Genomic DNA, 16,038 nt, shown 5'->3' with positions numbered 1-16,038 from the left:
CTAGCACCCTGGTTGCCCTCCTGTGAATGGCACTATGTCTTGTCCCTACCCTCCCTCATCCCCGAAGTCCTATCCCAAAGGACAAGAGCTGTTTTTCCTTCTCCATTTCTCCAAGGGTGACCAGCCTCACTTGCGTTTTTGGCTTTATTCTCCTAAGGCATTCAGGAGAAGTTATTCCTGGGTGTGCACACAAAATAAAGAAACTCTCCAGCCTCCAAGAATCATCATTTATTTGTTGGTTGGATGCATGTAATAATTTATTTGTGTTTTTCCATATACAGTTGAGATAGTTCATCAGACTGGGGGAAATGGTGGTGTGGGGTTTGAGGTTTCACTGCTGGCTTATTCAGAGTATAGAAGATTAGAATATTAAATCCTCATTGCATCAGGAACAGCTGCAACTCTGATTTAATTCCAGACTTATATAAAACTTGTTGAACTCTTTTTGTGAAAGTCATCAAAAATACTAATATTGGAAAAGAAAACTCTTCACCTTTGTAAATGATATAGTGAAAGATTCTTTATCCTTTGATTTAATAATTATAATAAATCAATAATAATTTTTCATTTTGATTACTTGCAAAAGCATTGTTTTTGCTTAGGTAACAGTTTATAAGGAAACCTGAGAAAAATTCTGATTATGTCCACAGTACTCTTCAAATTTCCTTGTCAGCTGTAACAAAACATTTGTGGATTTAGAGTATGCCGAGTTCTTTCCCGCTCCCATGCCTTGGTACTTGCGGGTCTGTCTGCCGCGAGCACCCTCTCATGCCTGGCATGATAATGCTTCATCCCAATGGGGCTTCAGCCCAACAGTGTGCATTTCTTTGCCCTCTGGAGGCCAACTAAGGTATTCCATTAAGCAATAAAGCTCCCTGTGCATTCTTTTATTATCTCACTTGTCACAGTGTATGTTGTTCTCTGTTTTCACATCTGTCTTTCTAATGCATCAGCACCTTGGAAAGCGCCACAAAGAAATACATACTTATTGATACTCCTGACATTAGAGATTCAATGGTGAGCAGCACGGACTAGCTCCTGCCCTCACGGAGCTTCCAGCCTAATGTGAACCCAAGCCATGTTGTATTTGTAAATACCAATGCTTATGAAATCAACAAAAAGTGACTCCTCCGCTAGACTCCTCAAGAATAAGGATAGTATCTCATGGATTGGTTTTGGTTTTGGCTTTGGTTTTAGTTTTGCATTCCTTAGAACTTAGCAGAGTAAACAACACACTCCAGGCACTCAATAATTATGTGCTGAGTAAATGCAGGAATGATTAATTTAAGTAATTTCATTGTTGACTTTCAATTTTATACGTGCAAGTAGCTTTTCAGAAAAACCTCATTTAAAGGTCTATGTTAATTTCTTTTCATAAATGCTGTTTTGAAGCTGATAATTCTAGGGGTAATGAAAATTCAAAAGTCAGGTCATATCCCAGGAGGATGAGTCAGAATCATGACACTTTTTACTAGCACAAGATATTTAGACAATTCTAATCATAGCTTCATTAATTATAAAATTATTAATATCAACTGTCAGTTATATTTAGACTTCCAAGGTAGAATTTAACCTTTAACTCTGTCCAAATCTGTCATGTAAACAAGCTAAATTAACTGTCCTTTAAGATCAAAAACTAATATCTTACAAGGATTTACTCAGAGTGTGCTATTTCTTTGAAGCTTCCTGGAAAACAAATTCAAATTCAAGACAATTAAATGTTAATAAACGTCTAGTGATCAGAGAGATAAACAAAAGGAAGATTAATATTCTTTCTCATGCTTTAGAGACAGGCTTTCAAAGTGATAAAATAAAATGTTACCTTTGAAAGTGACACCTTAAATTACAGTGTTTCTATGGCCCTTATATATTTAGTGAACAAGCAAATTTTTTCTTTTGGGGGACATTGAATAGGTGCTAAGGTTAGTAAGGTCTTTTGAGGGGGTCATAGTAAGAATAAAAATGTATTCATTCAACAAATTTTTATTGAGACACGGCCACGTGTCAGGCAGGCTTTATTCTCGGCACTCAGAAATCTTGTCCTGTGGAGCTTACCGCGCGGGGGTGAGGAAATGCGAATACCTAGGAATATAAACACAAAATAATTGCAAAATAAAGACGTGATGATAATTTGCAAATACTGTAGAGAGTGTTACATTTCACAATTCATATTTTGACATATCTTTGGGAAGGGATTTAGCCAGAGCCGAGAGTTGGGGATTTACCTGTAAACGTTTATTCAAGATGAAGAGTTTGCCTGCAACCCCGGAACCAAAGCTCGTCGTTTGTCTCCGCTCAGCCCACATCTCCACCCCCTAGATCACACTTTCTCACTTTAGGAAAGAAAGCTAACGTAGGAGCTGTCTAACTGCAGCTCTCTGCCAGCTCTGTATTGACCTTATATGTTCAGCTCTGTAATTTTAAGACTTCATAAATATAAAAAATACTTACTTTTTATCTTCAGTTTGGCTTTAATTTCCCTTCTCTGTGAGAACTGTAAACCTGCCAGCATTAAAGTTAGTTGATCTATTTATTCTGAGCTGTAGGAATATACAGAACAAGTCAGTTGTTATTTTTTTCTTTTAGTTGGAGCGCTCTTCACTGATATCCTAGGGAAAAAGTTTATTGCATGCATTAAAAATGAAATTTGGTTTATTTCAATGGTTTTGGAGCAATTCAAAGTGCTAGTATTTATTGCTCAGACGCGTGCTATGTACCTATTACAGAAGTATAGCAGCTTAGGATGATATTTTCAATGTCTTTCCTCTTAAAAATGTTCCGCTTCTCTGAAGCAGGTTCCTTTATGTATTTGTGACCACAACCTTACAGGGTCACCCAAGGGCAGAAGCAGCTAGAGGCAACAGCCGATCCCGACTGCTCTGACGGTGGTATGGTGTTTGTGCTCTGTGTTTCTAGGTTCTCTGCAGCTGGCCTCCTGTCCACTTGTCACATCTGTGGTCAGATCCAGGTCAGCTAGAGCAGAAAGGGTCAGAGAGCAAGGGTCCAGGGGCCTAATTCAGACCTTCTCACCTGGCTGCTCTGGGCACTGTGGATGGATATCCAGTTGCGTACTCTTGGAGCAGATCTAGTGGGGCTGCCAAAGTAAATATCCAGGGCAGCAAGAGCCAGTGCAAGGGAGAGTTCACAGTAAAGACCAGTAGGGGCACGTGGACCAGTGGCTGGAGCTTGGCAGGGGCTTTGCAGGAGGTGGGCACTTGGTATCAAAAGCTCCTTCAGCAGGTAGGCGGCTCCTGGCTGAGGTTCCAACGTAGGAGTTTATGTCGGAGGAGGCATGAGGACAGTACTGAGAAACCCAAACTAAAATCCAAAACTCAGGGGACAGGAAAGATTAACAAGGTGTAGCCACAGCATAATGCAAAGAATCCAGCTGCCAACCTGGAATATTAGGTGGAAGGAGAGGTAAGCCCAGTTTTAATGTCTGGGATAAAGATTCAGAGCAAAACTTGCAGCAAAGGCCCTTGGAATCTGGGAGGGGTTTGAGGTGTCCAGGCACAGGGACAGGAGTGAGGAAGGGGCTGGGAAAGGATCGCCTGACATTAGGGATCTGAGAGTCCTCCGTGGGGTGTGGACATTTGGGTCACTGAAGGTACCGGACTTCATGAAACTCAAAGTGCATTTGAAGAGATCCATGCAGCTCCCACACACACAGTTTACTTTCCTCATTCCTGGTCAGTTCTACGTTGTGATCCCTCTATTCCTTGGTTTATAGCACCTCTTCCCTCTTCCTGGGAGCTCGAATACCCATTGTTCAAGGTTCAACATATGCTTTCCTTACGTGTACAAGGCCATGTGCTGGATGCCCTGGGAGCTACAGTGGTCAGATAGGTGCAGTGTCAAGATGCTGACGCAAAGGCAGTGAGTTATGACACAGATGCAAATGGGACAAGTCAGGGAATAGATGTAGTAGGAGTGGTCTACAGTGCTGCAGCAGTTCAGGGACAGAAAAAGGGGTTCCCAGGAGTAGGTACAGAAGGCTTCTCAGAGGAAATCTCGTTTGAGCTGAGCCTTGGAAGGGGGTAACATTTCAGTAGCTGTAGAGGAAAGAGATAAGCCTAAGGAAAGAGCAGGTGTTCAGATAGGAAGGCTTGGGCATTTAGGAGAACAGGACACAAAAGGTTAGAATGGGAAGGTAAGCTTGCACAGACATGCCTCATGCCTACATTTGATAGAGTCTTAAGTGTCAGATTACAGGCAGACCTCAGAGATATTGTGGGTTCGGTTCCAGACCACCACATGGCGTGAATATTACAGAATATGGCAATAAAGCGAGCCACACGAATCTTGGGGTTTTCCAGTGCATAGAAAAGTTATGTTTACACTATCCTTCAGTCTGTTAAGTGTGCAATAGCATCATGTCTAAAACTATATACATACCTTAATTAACAATATTGCTAAAGAATGCTACCCAACATCTGAGCCTTCAGCAAGATGTAATCTTTTGGTTGTCAGAGGGTCTCACCTCCATCTTGACAGCTTCTGACTGATGAGGGCAGTGGTTGCTGACAGCGGGGGGCAATTTATTAAAATAAGACAACAGTGAAGTTTGCTGAATTGATTGATTCTTCCTTTCACTAGGACACATGGAGGCCATTGTAGGGTTATTAACTGGCCTGATTTCAATATTGTTCTGTCTCAGGGAATAGGGAGGCTCCAGGAGAGGGAGGGAGATGGGGGAACGGCCAGTCCGTGGAGCACACATTTCTCAATTAAGTTTGCCGTCTTACACGCACCCCCAAACAATTACCATAGTAACATCAGAGATCACTGATCACAGATCACTGGGACAAATAATAATGAAAAAGCTTGAAATCTTGCAAGAATTACCAAAATGTGACAGAAGAGAGAGGAAGTGAGCAAATGCTGTTGGAAAACTGATGCCAGTAAACTTGCTTGACGCAGGGTTGCCACAAAAACGTCAATTTGTAAGACACTCAGTTTCTGCGAAGCACAGTAAAGTGAAGTGCAATCAAATGAGGTCTGCCTGTAATTGCACTAAATTACATTGAAGCTTCATGGGGTAGTTCCAGAGTATTTTATGCATGAGATTAATACAACCAAAGAGGTGCATGGTTTCATCCAAAGTAAATTAAATGTTGACTCAAAGAAGAAAGCCATGTCAGAAAGCTTGTGCAACCCTGATTCCAACACGAAGTACGCATGATGGGAATAATTTCATGATGGAGAGAAAAGAATCAAGAATGGCTACAGGTTTGAATCTGGTAGACTCAGAGAATATTGGTACAATAAATAGCATTAGGGAAATTAGAAGGAGGAGTTTGTCCTGTGTGTGTGTGTGTGTGTGTGTGTGTGTGTGTGTGTGCACTTGACTAGGCTATGGAATGAATGCCGAGAGCTGAAATACAAATAGCCTGATTAGGCAGTTAGCTGGAAATAGATGTGAACATGTTCAGTAATTAGAATGTAGTGCCACAGCTCAGGGGATGTGTTAGGGATTAAGACAGAAGAGAGGTCGGAACCTTGCATTCATACTCATTTAAGGGACAGAAGAAAAATGAGGGAGAAGAGAAAGAAACAGAGAAAGGACAATTCAGAATAGATGAGAACAGGAAAGTACAAGTGTCACCAAGCCAAGAGATAAGAGTTTCATGGAGAAGGTATCATAGCTTGCTCTTGATTAAAAAAAAACTTTTTTAAAATGACAAACGTGTTTGGGTAATTAACTGCAATGGGGTATAGACAGAACAGTAAAAGTCAACAATTAAGATGAATAAGAGTATCATAGCCAAACAAGTACATACATCCATTAATATCCATTTTCAGAATGTAAATAGTTAAAAAATAGCTGACCGAAGTTCCCTGTTTCTGCGACAACAAAACCAGCATTCACTGCACAAATTACTTTTTATTTGGGTTCTCTGGGGAAGAGTCTGGGCACAGTCTCCTTATATGTGGGCCTTGGGTCGAGGAAGGAGCCCTGTAGGGTGGCAGCAACGCCCTCTCACTTTCAGCAGCAGCCATGCCCTTTTGCAGGCTCATAGCCCAGCACTGGAGTCCCAGCCTCCCTTGGTTACTTCCAGTCATGAGCTGGGAGAGGCGCTGTGGGATTTAATGGCGGGTGATGGTCGAAAAGTTCTGCAGAATAAAGTGAGATGCTGCGTAGATATTTGTAAACAAACAGTATTACACCTAATTCTCCTTCTGCTCTTCTGAAAAGCAGTGGAAAGTGGGCCAGTGATCCAATAATTCACAATGAAGGAATAATGGTCTGAGTGCAAACTTCCCAGGAAACATATACCTTAAGCTTCAAGTCAAATATGATATCTTTCTTAGAGTTTTCTGATGTGGACCATTTTTAAAGTCTTTGTTAAATTTGTTACAATATTACTTCCGTTTTATGTTTTGGCTTTTTGGCTGCGAGGCATGTGGGATCTTCGCTCCCCAGCCGGGGATCGAACCTGCGCCCACTGCATTGGAAGACAAAGTCTTAACCACTGGACCACCAGGGAATTCCTAAATATGATATTTTTTAAGAAAACAATGAGATAAGATAGAGACTATAATGAGAGTAAAATTATAGCCTTCCTGCAGAGTTCACTAGACCTAAGAGAAACTGTCCCACTGCACTATATTCCGTGTTACTGGAGTTTGTCTACTGATGATCTCAGTGATAGCAAACATGGCTTCCATTATGTAAGAGTTACTTGGGTGCACAGGTGAATACCAATTCTATATTTAGATTCTCACGTTAGGTTCTGCCTAGAGCTCTATGAACGATTTGTTATTAGAAAATTTATGATCTGTAATTTGTAGACGTGTCAAAAAATACACCAAAAGGAATTAATAAAATCATTTTAAACAGGTGGTTCTTAAAAAAAAAGTCCTGAATGGAATACAGTGCGCTGAACTGAAGTGGGATGTGGAAGACAATACATTCTTGTCTGAAAATCTTCACAGATGTCAATGACAATAAATGCCAGACAGAGACAATAAATTCTCAATTTTTTAGCAGTAAAATTGCTTCAAACAATTTATTTGCCCAGTATCTCAGCCACCTTAAGTTAGTACCATAGATTATTATATCTTGATCTCCTAATGTATATAATTAAGGAGAAATGGAAAATTTCAGGAAGGGTCTGAAGGTCAAGGTGGCTCTATGCCTTTACCCCTTGCAACTAGACCATTCTTCCTACATTGGAAATGGATCGTGACCATACGATCAACCACTACTGGACCATATGCCCTCTCTACGCTATTCTTAAATTTAGAGAGAAATACATCTGGGCTTTCCCAGTATTAGACTAGGAGGGCCCTGGTTGCTCATAAAGTAATAGGAATGCCTTAGGTTTTCATGCCCGTATATTTATAATGCTTTAAAAAAAAAATAACACTGGACTTGGAGGAAAGAGACTTTTTTTTTTTTTTTTTTGCGGTACGCAGACCTCTCACTGTTGTGGCCTCTCCCGTTGCGGAGCACAGGCTCCGGACTCTCAGGCTCAGCGGCCATGGCTCACGGGCCTAGCCGCTCCCCGGCATGTGGGATCTTCCCGGACTGGGGCACGAACCCGTGTCCCCTGCATCGGCAGGCGGACTCTCAACCACTGCACCACCAGGGGAGCCTGAGACTTTGGTTTTAACGCTAGTTCTTATACTAACTAGGTGTGTAACTAGGTCGTTTGAGTTATGGCCTCCATTTCCTTAGCTTTAAAATAAAGTTCCTTTCCATCATAAGCAATATTTTATTTAAGTTTTACCATTATTCTTAGGTATCCATTCCTAGAAATTGATATCTAAACTGGCATCCTTTAAATTTCCATAATCATTCTCAGATTTGGCCAGAATTCATTATCCCTAAATTTGTCAACTGGAATTACTCCAGTTTAAAAAAAAAAAAAAAAATTCTACTTGGGTGTACTTTTGGGCTAATTGAAAAAATAATTTGCTTTGAAAATATGAGTGTATTTTAATCCTGGGCAATGAGGATTGGACTCTGCAATGCAAGTGAGGCAGCTTTTATCCTGATTCTGATACCAACTCTTTTGTGTGTTCCAAACATCCACTTCTATGAGAGAAGAGCTAACAATAGTAACTGTGTCCCAGGCACGGGTGAGTCATTACTCATAAAAATGGCAGAAAAGCAGTTTTCCAATGCTAAAAGTGACATTAATGATATATAATAATGGCTCAGGGTACTTTGGCTATATGCGGTTATGTCGGCAGCAGCAGCTACAGCAAAGCACCATTGTCGGGTGTGCTGGAAAGAGGTGGCCCTGTATCTGATGTCACATCCAATTCCTCAAACTACTTAATCCAGGTGATTTGTAGATCATCCTTAAAGTTGAGATGGATTCACCCACAATGAGGGTCTAGAAACAGTCAGTCCCGCCGTTCATAAGTAATATTTGCTACTGACAACCATATTCAGTACATATTGATAGAACACCAGATTACTTTTACAGGCATAATTTTGTTGTACCTTTGCACCCACCCTGGGAGTTAGATCCTGTGGTACCATTTTTTTTGTAGATGGAGATGTACTCAAGGAGGTTAAATATCAAGGAGGTTAAAGGTCACACAACTAGCAATGGTACAGCCTGGCCTGGGCTGCCTCTGACTGCAGAGCTGGTACTGCAGGGCGTCAGCGGATAGGGTCTGTGTGGCAAAGGAGCCGCTGACGGATGAGCTCAAGTGGCTGTGTTTATGAGTAAGGAGGGAAGGGAGGAGCCTAAGAAGAGCCCTGAGGATGCCACACTGAGGGGGAAGCCCAGCCCTCCCTGAGCTTTCAGCGAAAGGACAGTCCTCACAAGCTCAACGTTTAGAATGGATTGCTGGGGAAGTTTACTGTCTTTCAGCCACAGCCTCTCGATTTAAGTGATCCCTCAACAGTCTTGGCAAGTGCACAAACAACAGTGTCTGCTTTGTGTCTCATCATCCCAAGCCCCTAGTGACCTGCTGCACTGGGCCAGGTCTGTCCAAACCAGAGCACACTCAGGTGGTTTCTGCCTTCAACACAGATGTCCTGTAGTTGAGTAATTGAGTATTTTCAGCATCTACTCTACCCCTCTGCTGCTTTTGACTCCCAGCTCAGACCAGGAGCAGAACAGTATGGAATAAGAGTGCAGACTTTGGAGTCAGAGAGCCAGGGTTTGAATCTCAGCTGTGTGACCTTGGGTAAGATACCTAACCTCTCTGTCTCTCAATTGACTCTTCTGTAAAATGGGGACAAGAATAATAATAATAATCATCTCATAGGTTTAGTGAGAAGATTTAATAAGGATATGAATGCTATACCTGCTTTGGGTCATTCAATTATTATCCAGAGGCTGATATGTGCATATATGTGTAAGTATCATTTTTCTTTAAATTCTTCTTTTTTACTTCCCTCAGCCTTTACCTTTTTGCTCTTTTCCTATCTCAATCTCCTCCCAATGCTCTTTTATTTCCTATTTTACAAATGACCAAACCATCAAGTCTACTCTCCACTTACTTAACCTCCAACAGTTCCATCTTTGAAAAGAAAGAAACTGCATTCACAGCTTTAATTATCACGTAGGTTCTGATAATGCTCAACCTGAGATGCATATTAAATAGGACTTGCGAACTCACTACGTGCCGAGTTCTGAGTTCCTCTGACATGGTCTTTTGTTGATTTCTCGCAAAGGCAAGTATGTTATTATTTTGATATTAAGAAGAGAAAGTTAAGTTTCAGAGAGATTTACTAACTTGCCTTCAGCTCCCCAGCAGGCAGGTAACAGTTATCACTGTCTGCTGCCTGCTGAGCATAAGAGGTTCATTTTTCACAAACCATTTACAGATTCATTTACAAAGAGTATAATAATGTTCTGGAGAATTTGTGCTGTATGGCAAGGGCCAGGTAAGGGGAAATTTTTAACTTAAAAAGACCAAGTCCTGTAAAGAGCCCAGGGCCAGTTGGAAGTTCTGGCTTGGAATCCTCTTTTAGCCGTTTAAGATCAATGTCAGCTCAGGCAAGTCATGTAATCTTTTTTTTTTTTCTTCTTCGGTACGCGGGCCTCTCACTGTTGTGGCCTCTCCCTCTGTGGAGCACAGGCTCCGGACGCGCAGGCTCAGCGGCCATGGCTCACCGGCCCAGCCGCACCGCGGCATGTGGGATCTTCCCGGACTGGGGCACGAACCCGTGTCCCCTGCATCGGCAGGTGGACTCTCAACCACTGTGCCATCAGGGAAGCCCAAGTCATGTAATCTTTTTGAGCCTCATTTTCCTCGTCTGGAAAATGGGAATCAATATTGTCGATGTGAGAATTTAAAAATGGAAACAGACATGAAAATTGTAGACTTTATGTTATAATAGATATGTAAGTTTTATTAATCTTATTATCATTTTTCAGACCAGTAGGTTCCACATGCAATTTAAGATGTAGACTGGGGAATATTAATTAACTCTTGGACAAGATGCATTCTGAAGACCTGATATAATTTTGGCCAAGGAAAGATGAAGAATGGTAGGCTTGTGCTTTTGGACAAGCATGTTCTGACTTTAAAAGGAAGCTCTATTAGTATCAAACTGAATTTGGGGGCCATTTTGACCAATTTCTAAGTGAGAATATAGACAGTCAATTAAATTTTATTGGTCAATAAAACTATGTATCCTTCCATTCCTCTTTTCTCAACCTAGTTTATTGCACTGATATCTGTTTTTTGCGGATTTTCGTCCTAATGAAACTAGACTATAGGAAGAGGTGTGTGGATTATATCTTTGGTTCATTTAATGAGCCAGGAAAAGGGGGTGTAGCTCTCTCTTTAATCAGCAGACCTCAGGCTGTTTCAATGAGAATAACCCAGGTGCTGATCACCTTAATGACAACACTATTTTAAAAAGCATTTTAAACACATTATACTGTAGATTATTCTATTTTTTTTTCCCCTAATGGAGCTGTCCTTGAAGGACCATTATGCCATTCCTCTCAGATGTTTAATAAAGCACGAGATTATAATGATCATGCTTGAGAATAGGTTTTGTACAGCTGGGAATTGCAGTGTAACAATCTTCTATTAAATCATCAAGACTCTAAAATGTATCTTTAGTGGAATGGTGATGTGGATTTTATTAAATTGGTCTAGTCAGTATTGCCTATGATCATTCATATAATTTTATTTTTAATTATTATCATCCTAATCAAAAAGCATGTATTCAAGATTCCTTCGTGCATATTCCAGGTTTGAGATCTAGGAGAGTTTCAGCGCAGGCCCTCCATAGGCTTATAGCTGGAAACAACCCTGACGTTTATCTAATCTAGTAAATGAAGGACAGATACATTGTTCATTGTAGATGTTGTAGATGTTGGTATGAGAGTTTGAGTGTGGGCTCCTGAGTGTACTTGCTTGGGTTCAAAGATGTGCAGTGCACTTAGTACTAGGCTATACCTGTTTGGGCATATTACTTAATCGCCTCTGAGAACAATGTGACCTTGTGAGAATTAAATGAGATTATTTGTATTAAGTAAACCCTTAGCGTTGAGCCCTTAGCAAGTACCTAATAAATGGTAGCTTTTTATAAGTACGATGCTGAACATTACAGATAATATTTAACCAGGAAATTTAGATTTATTTCCCACACAATTTCTAAACAATCTTTATTACACTGTTCTTGACATTCAGATTTTTTAAAAATATAGAGTCAAAGGTCTGACCAGGTGAGTTGAATCTCTTTCTTTCAGAATTATAACAGGAAAAAAAAGAAAACTTGTAGCCAATGAATTTCAGTAAAGTAACTTTTATTTCGTTTGGAAAAAATTATTTACTTTCCTCCCAATATTATTCCAGATACATGTTTTACAGACAAGGGCCTCTGTGGCTTGTGTAGCATTGTATACACACAACAGGCAGGAGAACTATTACCATATTTCCCAGAGGGAAGGAGCTAGGCGCTCTCCATGCAGTAGGTGGTATTCAGGCAGAAGAGATCTTATAGGGGTTTTTTTTGTTTTGTTTTTTAAATACCTTTTTTCGTGATTTTGTTGCTAATTGTTTTGCATATTGATCTTGTACCCAGGAGTCTTTTTTAAAAAATATTTATTTATTTATTTATTTATTTGGTTGCACTGGGTCTTTGTTGTGGCAGGCGGGCTCCTTAGTTGCGGCAGGCGGGCTCCTTAGTTGCGGCAGGCAGGCTCCTTAGTTGTGGCATGCGAACTCTTAGTTGCGGCACGCATGTGGGATCTAGTTCCCTGACCAGGGATCAAACCTGGGCCCCGTGCATTGGGAGCACAGAGTCTTAACTACTGCACCAGCAAGGAAGTCTTATAGTTCCAGAGATCTTATAGTTCTGGAAACTGCAAGAGGTACCTTGTTTTTGGTTCACAGATGGTCAGGAGGGGAGCAGAGAGAGAAAGCCACAAAAGTGGAGCTCTGGGATCCAGACAGAAACTCTCAGGTTTCCTGGTTAAGAAAGAGAAAGCAGGAGCTGTACTGAGCCATGATTCAACTAGACGAAACGAAAAAGGAGCCTCAGGTTGGAAAGCTAGTCGGCGATTCAACCAATAAAATGTTTTCTTTTGATCTCAATTTAATTTTTTTAATAAATCAAACTTGTGATGATCTTACATAGAGCTTTTAATAAAAAGGATCCCGTGACACAGGTCTGGCCATGGCTTAGGCAAGGGATTTCTTTCTATCACATTGTTTCAGATCCGTTCCTGATTAAAGGGTGAACCTATCACACTTACGTGTATTATAAAGGACTGAAAAAAAAACTTAAAAAGAAATCAAACCCCAGGTGTCTCAGATAGTGACAGAGCAACAGCATTTGTTTGGCTTTGAAAGTTATTATTATTTTTGATCCCTGCTCCTTTAGAATGAGCACCCATTAGTCTTAAAAAAAATTTCTTTAAAGCTGCTTCATTTTCAAATATTTACTTTTATGCTTGAAGAAGTCTTAAAGCAGTGGGGAAAAAAAAAACCACTTCAGGTTACATTTGGGAGGAAGAAACTGAAGTATATAAGAAAGGGAAAGGAGGACAGGTAATAATCCACAGACCTGACTGGCAGATGCTCTAGGGGGTGTACAGGTATTGGGGACCTGTAATAGTCCCACAGAATCACGTCACTTTATGTAGCTGCTCAACGGTTTCGAAAGTGTGCCCTGCTCTTTAGTGTAGCATCCCAGCATGGTAATGACACCAGTTTAATGATCGGGACGGAATATGCAAGGAGGGATTTGAAAGAACTTAATTGTGCATCTGTTAGGTGCAATACATCGTGTGGCCACGTCTTCATGGAGTCCCTCCGAAGTATATATTATCATACCTTTTTTTCTTGTAATGTTAAGTGACTTGCTAATGCCGTGTTTTGGGCAACCATGCCTGATGCCAAAACTCATCACCTTCCTTTATGATACAGCCTCTTCCTGAGATGATGGGCTTCTGTAAGAAAAGTAAGCCCAAGGAGACGTTAACGCATGCCCCCCACTCGCTCCCTTCCGATTGCTTTGGTCCCAAGTGTGAGGTCTGTGCCATATCTGTACGGCCAGCCTGTGTGCAAACAACATCTTGACTTTTCTCCTGCCTCTATTTATTGCCCTGCAGATAACACAAAAAATAATATAATTGGCTGTAGCTTCTTCAGATATAAATGATAATGGTACACATCCAGTTTATGACCTTACTCATTTTTCACCGCCCAGAAATAGGAAAAAGAAACCACTTTGTTGCTCCTTGCAATTGAAAATGAACTAAAAAGTTCAGCAAGAGGTGTGAACTGCATTTTGAAAGTTTCTTTAGAGCATGAGTGATTGGAGAAGTTAGCACAGTACTTCTGGCTGATGCATTTTGTAGAACTTTTCTTCTACCTATTCAGGAACTCTTTGGGAAAAACCTCAGACTGCGTGCAGTTTATGTGTTTTTAAGTGAAGAAAGTACATACTTACTATTCTTTTGTCTTATAAAATTACTTGAGATTATTTTTTTTCCCTTTATGGTGAACTGCTCTAATCTGTCTTGGAAAGTACTTTTAAAAAACCAAAGATGAAGTTCTGTTTCCTTCACAGATCATTGGGTGCTTTGCCTTAGTACCTTGCATAATGAATATCTTGTTGGCATACTGCTTAAGCACCATTTAGTCATGAAACCAGAAGAAATTCCCTATTTGACTAGGAGTGACTCTTTAAAACCATAGCAAATACACATGAAAATAAAAGGAAAAGAAAGCACAAGGTCATGAGAATTTGTGTGGGGATGCTTTCTCCATGAAAAGATCTGGGCAAATCTAAAATAAAGAGCTCTTAATTAAATTCACAGAAATAACAGACTATCTCATTACACCGAATCTTCCCTCATCCCCATCCCGAGTTTTAAAATAAGCAAGCTATTCCTCATGACCCTAAATAATTACTCAATTAACTTCTGGGATCATGCTCAAACATATCAAGAATAGAACAAACACAAAACCCAAATTATTTAAAGAACTCATAGTAATTAAACTTTCTACTAAAATCCATGGGAAAATACCCATTTTTCATGTGTACTTGCAGAATAAAAGCATTCTCTCCACCTGTCTCTTTGATGAGAGGAGAAATTAGAAGTGCTGTGGTGGGTGTCATATTAGAAGGACAAGGTCAGAGGCCATGGTGACATTGCAAGCTGCAGCTACAGTGCCTAAACCAGCACGTATGACAGAGTGAAGAGTCTGAAGTGCGGAGAGCTCAGGACTTCTGGTTGACGTCGTGGGTTGGCCACATACATTCATCTCTTTCCTCTTCCAAAACACTTACAAAATGAGAATAAAGGGAATCATGAAGTATGACGCCTCCAGCTTTGTTCTTTCTCAGGATTGCTTTGGCTAGTTGGTGTCCATTGTGGTTCCATAGGAATATTAGGATTATTTTTCTATTTCTGTGAAAAAGGCCATTGGAATTTTGACAGAGATTGTATTGAATCTGTAGATTGCCCTCAGTAGATGGACATTTTAACAATTTTAATTCTTCCAATCCATGAACATGAGATATCGTTCCATTTATTTGTGTCTTCTTCACTTGTTTTTATCAATGTCTTATAGTTTTCAGTGTATAGATTTTTCACCTCCTTGGTTAAATTTATTCCTAAGTGATTTTTGTTGCTATTGTAAATGGGATTGCTTTCTTAATTTATTTTTCAGATAGTTCCTTATTAGTGTATAGAAACAACTGATTTTTGTATATTGATTTTGTATCTTGCAACCTTACTGAATTCGTTTATTAGTTCTAACGGTTTTTTGTTGGGGTATTTAGGGTTTTCTGTATGTGAGATTTATCCTGTCTATTTAACTTCCTCCTTTCTTATTTGGATATCTTTTATTTCTTTATTACAAAACTACAGAAATCAGAACAGCAGGGTACTGGTATGGGAATAGGCACATAAACCAATGGAACAGAATAGAGGGCCCGGAAACAAACCCACACATACATGTGCAACTAATCTTGGTCAGTGGTGCCAAGATACACAATGTGGAAAGAATAGTCTCTTCAAAATGATATTGAGACAACTCATCAATCACATGCAAAGGAATTTAAATTAAGACCTGAAAATGTAAAACTCCTGGAAGAAAACATAGGGGAAAATCTTGACATTGACAATGATTTTTTTGGCTATGACTATAAAAGCGCAGACAACAAGAGCAACAATAAATAAGTGAGACTACTTCAAACTAAAAAGTTTCTGCACAGCAAAGGAACCAGTCAACAGAGTAAAAGTACAACCTACAGAAGCGGGGCAGGGGGAATATATACAATCCATACATCTGATAAAAGGTTAACATGCATAATATATAAGGATCTCCTATAAATCAATCGCAGTAAAACAAGTAACCTGACTAAAAAATGGGCAAGGACCTGAACAGATGTTTTTCCAAAAGAGCCATACATATGGTCAGTGGGTATATGAAAAGGTGCTCAGCATCTCCAACCATCAGTGAAATGCAAATCAAAACCAGAATGAGATAATCATCTCTCACCTGTTAGAATGCTTATCATCAAAAAGACAAGAGATAACGAGTATTGGTCAGGGTGTAGAGGAAAGGGCACCCTTGTATATCATTGGTAAAAATGTA

The 16,038-nt window shown here is 40.1% G+C and overlaps 1 protein-coding gene across 3 annotated transcripts in view; it reads left to right on the top strand.

Moving 5' to 3' along the window:
• The window catches only part of HS6ST3 (heparan sulfate 6-O-sulfotransferase 3), a 647,987-nt gene that overhangs the window by 413,963 nt on the left and 217,986 nt on the right, over nt 1-16,038 (top strand). The window lies entirely within an intron of this gene.

Source organism: Pseudorca crassidens, chromosome 18, assembly GCF_039906515.1.
Source record: "Pseudorca crassidens isolate mPseCra1 chromosome 18, mPseCra1.hap1, whole genome shotgun sequence".
NCBI lineage: Eukaryota > Metazoa > Chordata > Mammalia > Artiodactyla > Delphinidae > Pseudorca > Pseudorca crassidens.
Note: the sequence above shows the minus strand (reverse complement) of the source record. Positions and strands in the feature narration are given on the sequence as shown.